Raw genomic sequence first — 11,229 nt, 5'->3', positions numbered from 1 at the left:
ACAGCACCTCTGTTTTGCTGAAGCTGATAGTCAGGCCAAACAGTTTTTTTTTGCTGTAGAGAACCTGTCCACAATGGTTTGGAGATGATTTTCTTGGTGGGCTATGAGAACACAGTCATCTGCGAAGAGAGCTTCCAGGGTGAGTCTCTCTGTTGTCTTTGTTTTTGCAGTCAGGCAGCGAAGGTCAAATAGTGAGCCATCCAGCCGGTATTTGATGTAGACACCCAGGTCTAGATCCATCACAGCATGGCATAATACTTGGGTGAAGGATAGGTTGAATAGTACCGGAGCGAGGACACAGCCTTGTTTCATGCCATTGGAGATATTGAAGCGATCAGAAGTCTCTCCACCAGATAGGACTTACCCTGTCATGTTGACATGAAAGAGCTCGATCAGTTTGATGAATTTTGCTGGGCAACCAAGCTTGCTAAGTATCACCCACAATGCGTCCCTGTTCACTGTGTCGAACGCCTTCATCAGGTCTATGAAGACAATGTAGAGACTCAGGTTCTGCTCAAGGCATTTTTCCTGCATTTGCCTCACCGTGAAGACCATGTCAATAGTGCTACAATCTGGTCGGAAGCTGCATTGTGATTCAGGCAGGTTCTGCTCTGAAACAGATGACAGGAGTCTGTTGAGTATAACACGGGCTAGGATCTTTCCAGCAGTGGAGAGTAGTGAGATGCCTCTGTAGTTGTCGCAGGCTGCTCATGAGCCTTTGTTCTTGTATAGGGCTACGTTGGAGGCATCTATGAGTTCTGGGGGCATGTCTTCCTCTTCCCATATGCTGGTCAGCACTATATGGAATGCCTGGAGCGCCTTTCCATTTAAGGCCTTGTACACCTCGGTTGGGATCCCGTCTTTACCAGGTGCCTTGCCTGCACTCATTTGTTTAATGGCTTTTTGGACTTCCTCTATTGAAGGAGGGACGTCAAGTTGTTCAATGGTATGGTTTTGGGGGATCTGGTGCTTTGGTCAACTGAAGAGGGTCGGTTGAGAAGCTGACTGAAGTGTTCTTTCCACCTGTTGCTGATGCCTTTTTTATCTTTTATGAGAGTGTCACCGTCAGAGGATATCAAGGGAGTGGTAGTGGGTTTTAATGGCCCATAGACAGTCTTGAGGGCACTAAAAAATTGTTTGTATCAGCAAAGTGCTGGATTTTTTTCTGCCTTTTTTTCCCACCATTGGTCTTGCATCTTCCTGATCTCACACTGTGCCATGGCTTGGAGAGACTTGAATCTGTCCTTTTTAGGAGCAGAGTTTGGGTTATTTTGCCACTCCATAAAGGCTTTGTTCTTTTTGCTCAATAGATCTTTAATAGCAGTGTTGTTCTCATCAAACCAGTCCTGGTGGTTGCGTTGTTTGGGGCCTAGGACTCCCTTTGATGTTTCATTCACTGCGTCTCTGAACTGGTTCCATTTCTCGGTTGAGCTTCCAGTGAGTGGTCCCTTGGCAGACAGCTTGTCGTCCAGGCAGGACTGGAATGTTTGCAAATAAAATGGATCTCTAAGACGACTCACGTTGTAAAATGTGTGAACTGTCTGGGCGCGTTTTGGATGGCAAGGCACAATGTGCATTTGAAGAGTTGCTCTAACCAATCAGTGGTCTGTCCAGCATTCAGCTCCTCTCATGGCTCTGGTGATCTGTACATCCTGGATGTCTTGCCGGCGTACAATGATGTAGTCAATGAGATGCCACTATATTGATCGTGGGTGTATCCACATTGTTTTATATTTGTTCGCCATTCTGAACACAGTGTTCGTGATGGTGAGTTTGAACTCTGAGCATTTGCTGAGTAGCAGTAGGCCATTGTTGTTCATTTTGCCCACGCCGTGTTTGCCGAGCACTCCTTTCCATCTTTCATGGTCCTGGCCAAAGCGGACGTTGAAGTCTCCCAGTAGTATCAGCTTGTCATTTGTGGGCACTGAGTGCAGGATGGCACTCAGGTCAGAGTAGAACTGCTCAATGGTCTCCTCTGTGCTGGTCAGTGTAGGGGCATATGCACTGATGATTGTGGCATACCGGTCTTTGCTGAGAGGCAAATGGATCTTCATCAGCCTCTCGCTGATGCCCACAGGCAAGTCTGGCAGCTGTTTGAGCAAACTGGTCTTGATGGCCAGGCCAACACCGTGGATTCTGTCTTCATTTGAGGCTCTACCTTTCCAGAAGAAGGTGTATCCAATGGTGGGTTCGCTGAGTGATCCGTCTTCTGGTAAGCATGTTTCGCTTAAGGCTGCGATGTCGATGTTATATCGCGCCAGTTCTTTACCGATTAGAGCTGTTCTTCTCTCAGGTCTTGGGGTATTCTCTCTATCAAGTAATGTTCTGATGTTCCATGCTCCTAGTAGGAGTTTCTTTGTATTATGTTTCTTTGGTTTCGACCACTTAAAGGGGATGACCCCCCAGCCGTGGTGTGCTGACCAGGTGTTTGTAGGGCAGGCAATGTTTGGGACACCTTTTCTAGTCCCCTCCCTTGATTAGGGTGAGCAGTGCTGTCCTAGAGAGGGTTGCTCAGTCGCCCAGGATGCTGCCGAATGTCCCTGCTGCCCTACAGGGCCGAGCGACCACTGGTCTGTGGGCCGCCTACATGCAGGATCGTGACTACAACTGCCAGTGGTCACCTCCACCTGTTGCGTCGCCACTCTTCCATCACTGCAGGTCTTGAAGAGGGTGGACGGGGTTAGGATAGATGAGTGTGCACAAAGATACTTGTGCGTGAAGGAGATTTAAGTAGAAAAGTTGATGCACAGAGACAGTTCCATTCTCTCAGCGTTGGAAGCCTGGGTTCAGTGGCACAAAAAGTCGTTACACCTGGAGACTTCCTCAGCTGCATTGGATGGCTGTGTTGTCTTTTGTGCTCCAACACGCCCTGAGCACTCCACAGTGCTTTGCTGCTTTGCCCTCTCAGCCGTTGAACCTTCTTATTGGTTTCTTCCGTCTGTTCGGCCGAAGCAGTCTTCACATGCTGGATGAGCAAAGCCCTGGTTCACCAGGGGTCTATGACCTGATGGCTACCCTCACAAGGTTTAGCCGGCCTGTCGAAGCCGTTGCCCGGGGTGTGGCCGCTGCCGCATGCTAGCAGCTACTGGGAGCCACAAGTGAGAGCTGGTTGTCAGGTGAGGGTCAGAGGCTGGAGAGCTGCCCAAGGAGAGCACGACAGGCCCTCCATGCCAGAGATATTACCCCTCCCTGAGCACCCCATACACCCCTATTATTGTTGTGGAGGATAACATGATTTCCCTCCCCCACATCCATCCCCCAGGCTCACAACATAGGTGTTTTCCTTAATTCCTCATTCTTTGTCATCCTCCATTTTCAATTTTTTTCTTTTGCCAAGTTCTGCTCATTCTACCTTCTTTATATCTTTTGTATGATCCCTCTTCTTATTTTTACAGTGCCACCATTTTGGTGCAAGCCATTATCACCTTACAAAAGATGTATTGTCACAGCTTTTTCATTGCCCTCCCTAGATCTTCAAGTATCTCCCAATTCTAGTCAATTGTCCACTCATCTATCAACTTAATTTTTCTCAAATATAGATCTAGGGGTAGCTGGGTAGGTCCATGGATTGAGAGCCAGGTCCACAGAAGGGAGGTCCTGGGTTCAAATTTGAGCTCAGACACTTCCTAGCTCTGTGACCCTGGACAAGTCACTTAACCCCCATTGCCTAGCTTTTACCATTCTTCTGCCTTGGAACCAATACATAGTATTGACTGTAAGATGGAAGGTAAGGGTTTAAAAAAAAACAACTTAAAATATAGATCTGACCACTTCATATACCCTCCCCATGGCCACTATCAACCACACATACACACGCACACACACTCAGCTTTAGTAGCATCCTGTTAACCTTTAGCATGAAACATAAAATGCACTTTTAAATCCTTCTATTTTCTGGCCCCTTTCTAATCTTCTTATAAATTTGCTCTTCTCTATGTATTTTGTGATACAATGACACTCTCCTCCTTGTTCTTCTTCACATAAGCCATTCCATGAATTTTTGCTGACTGTTTCCCATCCCTTGAATTCTCTGTCCCTCACCTTTGCTCATGGCTTCTTTGATTTCCTTCAAGTCTCAGCTAAAATCCTCATCTTTTGCAAAGAAACCTTCTTAGCCTCCTATAATGTTGCCTTCCCCTTGAAATTATCTACAATTCATATGCCCCTTTCCCATTAGATTGTGAGATCCTTGAGGGCAGGATGTTGCCTGTCTTTCTATCCCCAGCACTTAGAAAAGTGCCTGACATATAGTAGGTACTTAATAAATGCTTGTTGGCTTGACAGTGCAGTTATCATATATGCACCCCAATATTACACTCTTCAATGCAGAAGTAGAAACAACATAAAAGAAAATAGAGATTAGGTAGGACAGTCAATTGTGTCAAGACTGTATATGGTAGGTCCAGGCTATAGTAGTAAAAATGTTTAGCGTGTGCAGGATTCTCAAGATACCTTAAAAAGGAGGAGATGTCAAATGACTGGGAAACATCATGGAAGTACTCTTTTAAAAAAGAGAATCAAGAAACTATAAATCCCATAGATTTGCTCATTCATCTTTATAAAATCTTTTAAAAAATAAATTATATACAAATTGAACATATCTTTGATGAAAATATAAGGATGAAATAAGCAGATTTCAAAAAGTGTTATGCTACAGCAAACATGTTTATAACCATGCAAATAAATGAATGGCAACAAGTCTATAAACTCCCATTCTATGGTTTGTAAACTATTAAAAAGCACTGGATTCAGTAAAACAAAATATGATCTTAAACTCTATTTACATAAATATAACAAAGAGATACATTTCTTCTGTAGTCTCTTCAATTCTTGTTACTAATAACCAACAAAGCATAAGATAGGCTATCCATTCATCAAAAGTGTTAGCTATTAGGAGCAGCTGGGTGGCTCAGTGAATTGAGAGCCAGGCCTAGAGATGGGAGGTCCTAGGTCCAAATCTGGCCTCAGACACTTCCTAACTGTGTGACCCTGGGCAAGTCACTTAACCCCCATTGCCTACCCCTTAACCACTCTTCTACCTTTGAACCACCAAGATGGAAGGTAAGGATTTAAAAAAATGTGTTAGCTATTGTCATCAAGGATAGAATCTAAATGGAAGAAGGATGGCTTATGGAAAGCGAATCTATTTAGAAACTCCTGCTTGTTGGTGACTATTGTTAACATCATTAAACCCCAGGCCTTTGCAGAAGCTAAATGAGATTCAGAATAATTCAAAAGAATTTGGCTTAACAACCCACATAGAAAAAGAGAAGTGAACAAAGTATGAAGTATACCTGATGTCTAGATAATGCTATACTACTATACAACTGGAAAGGCCATAAGACTAATCCATCAATACATATATAGTGTCTTAGAGTCTGTAGATGGACAATGGAACTAGTTCCAGAATTGAATTGAAGGACAAAAAAATGTGATGAGATGAGATCACATTGGGGAAATTGAGCAGTTTTCATTTGAAGACCTCCAAGTTCTCCTTTCAAACAAAACTCAATCTTTTAAACATCTGTATTCTTCCAATAAACATCTCCCAAATACTCCTCCCCCATGCACATGCAGAATTCCTCCAGCAGAATGGATAGATGACATCAATTTTTTTTCTGATGGCAGCTGAAGTAAGCTCTGTGGAATGTTTAGAGTTTGATCAGACATTGAAGGTTGCTATGGTCATCCACTGTATCCCAGGCCATCACCAGTTATTTTGACTTTTGTTCTGCCACCGGACTTCTAAAGATTGGTAGAGAGAGTGAGGCTGAGGACTTTGTACAGCCCTGCCTCACCTAAATTTGGCTCTTATGTGAGTCGAGACATCCCCCTCCTAATGTCATTGGTCTTCTTTGAAAATGAAAGTTGAGGAGGCAGCTAGGTGGCTCAGTGGATTGAGAGCCAGGCCCAAAGACAGGAGGTCATGGGTTCAAATTTGGCCTCATATACTTCTTAACTGTGTGATCCTGGGCAAGTCCCTTAACCCCCATTGCCTAGCTTTTACTATTCTTCTGCCTTGGAACCAATACGAAGCATTCCAAGATGGTAGGTAACAGTTTAAAAAAAATGAAGGTTGAATAATATTCTTCCAGTAATTCTACGGAGTTCTGAATCCTGGAAAGTCATGATCTCTGAAGAAAAAATTGAGTCACTCATAAAACAATGAGGAGGGAGATACATTATGGATAGAAATTGATTGCAGTACTGCCAATGTCAATTATGTAAGAAGCAAGATAAAATTATTGTAAAGTGGTTGTAGTGGTAAAGAAAATGGATCCAAGAAAACATTTGATAGTAAATCATCCAAAAAAGATGTCTGATCAGAAAAGAAGATATGTCTAGAATGAGAGCAAAAGGTAACAGAGTGCTCAGGTGCTGTTTAGATACTCTCATATGGGTGAGATCTAGGGGAAAGCTCCCATCACATCGTATGGACCTGGGCTTAATCTCACAGGATGCATAGCATGTGAATGAGTTATGTTACACTATCAGAAAGATGAGCCACCTCTGTGAGGTCACTCCATTGAAGCATTATTTTTATTTCCAAAGAAGACCAATGAGAGACTTAGGTCTCTCCAAGTGAAGTGATATACACATGATATACACATACATGTATGTTCTTCTGACCCATCTCCATATGCCTTAGTTTAGTGCCAAAATCACTTTTCCTTGCCTCCATGGAACCAAATGAGAACTATAGAAAACCTGGGACTAGAAATCATTTACCTAACGTTGTCTCCTTGAAACGGTCATCCATCTACATCTATTTTCTGTTACATGGTCCTTATCCTCAGACAGGCTCCCTGACCTGAGATGATTTGCTTTGGCTTTTTGATTGCTCTTGAATTCGAGCCTACCTTGATGTTTTGTCTTCCTGGTTCTGTAGCACCTTTCTATCTACTCTGTTGCATGTTGTTACAGTCATGATGACTCTACCACTTTTTAGCTGTGTGGCCTAGGACAAGTCACTTAACATTTCTTGACCTCAGTACCTTCTCTGTAAAAAATGAGGGGATTGGATGAGATGACCTCTAAGGGCCCTTCCAGCTCTAAATATGATCCTATTTTGTTTCGATTCTGATCTATTATGTTAGTGTGATAACCCCACTTATCCTACTAATTCATCAACTAGTCCTTGGCATGTCAGACTCCCCTCATGCTCACTAGTTATGTCCTAGGTGTCCCTACTGACCTGGGCAGCCATGCGCCAGGGCTGAAACACATAAACTCACTCCCTGCCCTCCTCCCATTCTCTCCCTTTAATGTGGTTTCCACCAGACAGATTGGAAAATTACTTCCCAAGATAAACCTGCATGACTGTGCCTTCTGGGATTAGCAGCCTATGGTCTACATGTACATAATGAAGTCTGTGTCTTTATGTAGCAAGCATTTCTCCAAAACACCGCAGGCATATTCTACACAGTGGGCTGCTTGAAACTATAAGCCCAATGGCACAAAGTGCACCAGCCACCATCCTTTTCCTCCCACAATTACTGTTTTTGCCACTAGATGGTGCTTGGGTGTCAATAAGGCAACCTGCTGACTGAGTATATCCTTGGAGTCTGGACTGCCTTGAGAGGTAAGCAGAAATCCAGGCACCAAGAAGAGAGAAATATGTTTGTTTGTTTTCATGACAGGAGGAGAAAGTGTCAAATGCAGAATTTCCCCTTCCCTTCATTATCTAGGCCATGCAATACAGTATAGACAGAAAATCAGCTCAAAGACAGGAAGATGTAGGTTTAAGTCCCACTTTGACACATACTGTTTGTGTAATCCTGGGAAAATCACTTCACCCCACAATGCATTGATAGAAGGAATTTTGCCTCATAGTTCCAGTTCCTATCCTCTATTCTTTAGAGAAAAGGCAGCAAAGATAAGGCAGTGTGGAAACCTAGCCCATGGACAGCTGGCGGTACAATGTTTACATTGGAAAGGAGCTTAGAGCTCATTTAGTTTAACCTCTCATCTAATACAGGAATCTTTTCAGGATCCCTGACAGATAGATACCCACTCTGCACTGGAACATTTATAGTGCTGAAACACTTATCTCACAGAATCAACGATTACATTTTGGTCACTCTTTCTGGTTTTTTTTTTGTTTGTTTGTTTTGTTTTGTTTTTAAAGATTGTCTTCTCTGTGTTGAAATCTCTCTCCTTTTAACTTTAACATCCTAGTCATATCCTTTGAAGTTGTTCAGAACAAACTTAGATCCCTCTGCCACATGAAAAAGCCTCCAACTATTTATAACCCCCCTTCAAGCATCTTATCTGCATCTCACCAATAAGTCTTCATTTGATCAGGCTAAATATCCCTGTTCCTTTAACTATTCTTCATATGACTTAGTTTCCATGCCTTTAACCATCCTGTTTCCTTCTTCTGGATGAAATGCAGGTTATCAGTGTCCCTTCAAAATGAATAGCCTAGAACTAATCACAATTCTCAAGGTATGGTCTCACTAGGACAGAGGTTAACAGGGGCTATTGCCTCCCTTAGGCCGGATATCATACGTTTATTAATTCAGTCAAAGTTCATATAAGCATTTTGTTGGCTGCCAATTTGCATTATTAGCTCATAATGAGCTTGCAGTCAATTAGAACACTCAGATCTTTTTCATAGATGCACTTATCAAATCTTATTGCTCCCATTCTGTAATTCTGCAACTGACGTTTTGAATCTGCATGTAGGCAATCATAGTTATCACTGTCAAATTGAGGGTTCTTAATTCTAGACCCCCCCCCCTTTCTCTGTCTCTGTCTTAGTCTCTCTGTCTCTCTCTCACACACACTCATTCATGTGGGTATGAATATATGGATATCTTTTAATTTTGAACTAGTTCAGAAGACAGTGAGGCTCAAGTGTTTCCTGTTTCCTCTCCCCATTGAAAGAATCTTTTCCTTTCAAGATTCTTGATTGGGAGATAATTTTCCTTACTCTTCTCCCAACTCTGCCCCAGGACATCCTCTCTTTTTCTTATAAGATCATCTGAGTTCTTGCCAGTAAGAGCAGTGGGCACTCTGGAGTGAACAGCACTGACTCCTTTGGGCATCCCATAATACATCAGTAGAAATCTGCAGAAAGAAAAAAAAAGATAATTTCCAGGAAATATATATATATATATATATACATATTTTATCTGAGTATATATTTTTGAGTATTTTCATATAAATATATATTTAAAGGAAAGGGTTTAAAAGGTTTAGGGAAGCCATTCAAAAGATTCAAAAGGAACACCCTGGCAAGAATGGCATTGAAACCAGTGAGCATTCCAGTCAAGGTCTACAGAAAGAATTTTTATTGAAAGAAAAAAAAATAGAAAATGCAAAAGAAGCACAAAATGGAAGTTGTCCTTAGGTGGCACAGTGAATAGAATGACAGGCCTGGAGTCAGGAAAGACTCATCTTTCTGAGTTTAAACTTGACCTCAGATACCTACTAGCCATCTGACCCTGGGCAAATCATTTAACCCCGTTTGTCTCAGCTTCCTCATCTATAAAAATGAGCTGAAGAAGAAAATGGCAAACCATTCCATTGTCTATACCAAGAAAACTCCCTGGTGGAGTCCCAAATTGTTGGACACCGACTGAACAGCATCAAAAGTAATTATTTGGGAACTAAATTTTATCATCCAACAAATAAGTTGTCCCTGTGCTCTAACTTTGTGTCATCTATAAATCTTATCCAAGATGAATGAATGAATAAAAGAAAATGCATTTATTAAATACTATGTGGTAGGCCTAAGTACAAAAAGCAAGTCTTTCCTGATCTAAAGGAATTTGTATTCTAATAAGGAAATGCAATACATATAATAAAAAGGTGACTAGGGAGTGGTATTTTGAGCAGGAAAGTCATGGAAATAATGTGAAATCATAAGAAAACTTATTTTTTAGCATGTCCTTTCCAAGAATGGTCATATTGATTTGTTTATTATTGCTAGAGAAAGAGGCAGCAAAGTGAAGGAAGGGAGGGAATGTGTCCAGCATAAATAAAATCAGAAAGAATTTAGATGGGCCAGGGAGTGCCTAGATATGTTAAATTCTTATCAATCAAGACTACAGAGCCCTAGGGCTAGGGCTATAGTGTCTGATCCGAGGCAAAAAGTAAAACAAGAAAGTAAGTGTGTCTGGAGTGCCACTAATGCTAAGAAAAATGTTGAATGGAACAGAGTTAAAAACAGACCCTTGTAGCACTTAGTTAATAAACATTTATTGGGTACCTACTAATATACCAGGCATTGCACTAGGGAATAGGGATATAAATGAAAAAGTGAGATAGATAGTCTCTGTTCTTAGGGAGCTTACATTATACTAAGTGGGTACAATATGTTCACAGATAAGTGTAATAGGGATGTCATTTGGCATCTCCACATAGAAGAAACTAGTGAGAAGATGGGCTTTCTCCATGTGCAGGCCCATCTGAGAGCTGGGAGAAATAGCAAGAAGTCAGGTAAAGGAAGTGCCATGGAGAGACAGGCTATGGAACTTGTGATGACCTTCTGTAACTGGTTCTGTTTGGCTGACCCCATGTTGCAGAGGATCTTTGATAGGCTGTAGAGGGTCTTAAAGGGGCCAGTCAGTTTCAGTTTCTGTCTCTTCATATCATTTACTTCTGGGGAATCTCAGTGACTCCTTTGCCCACTGCATTTCTGACTTGAGAAATGTGAAGGTTCAGTTGGAAGCAGCCCCAAGAATATGAGATTAAGAGTCAGTCCAGGCCAGTTTTCTCAGCCTCTTCAATAGTGTTTTGTTTTGTTTTGTCTTGTGTGATCTAAGGAACTCTTCCTGAGGCAATCCCTAATGCATATTGGCAGCTACTATGTAGTTTATCATCTTTGAGAGTTGTCTGGACACTGAGGGGTTAAATGGCTTTCTTGGCTTATCTAACCAGTATGTGTCAGGGGCAGGTCCTAAACCAAGACTGAGGGGTCCTGGAAATAAGGCTAGCTCACTACTCATTAATTGTGCTGCTTCTCACAATGATTTGAAACATACTTGGCCTCCTAACCCAGCTGGGTTCTGGATACCTTTGTCAATTGGAGGATACTCCAGATGTCACATATTCTCCAGGAAATGTGCCTCTGCTCCTCCCTAGCTTCAGGCAGCTTGCAGATCCCAGAGGCATTCATTCTATACCTTGTGTCAAGGTGACAGAAGGCAACATGCCTGCTCTCCCTAGCCTTTTTATCTCTCTGCTTTTCTTCCTTCATGGCTCATAGTCATACCTATCTCT

This window comes from Monodelphis domestica, chromosome 3, assembly GCF_027887165.1.
Source record: "Monodelphis domestica isolate mMonDom1 chromosome 3, mMonDom1.pri, whole genome shotgun sequence".
Taxonomy (NCBI): domain Eukaryota; kingdom Metazoa; phylum Chordata; class Mammalia; order Didelphimorphia; family Didelphidae; genus Monodelphis; species Monodelphis domestica.
The sequence above is the reverse complement of the archived record's forward strand: the minus strand, read 5'-3'. Positions refer to the sequence as shown.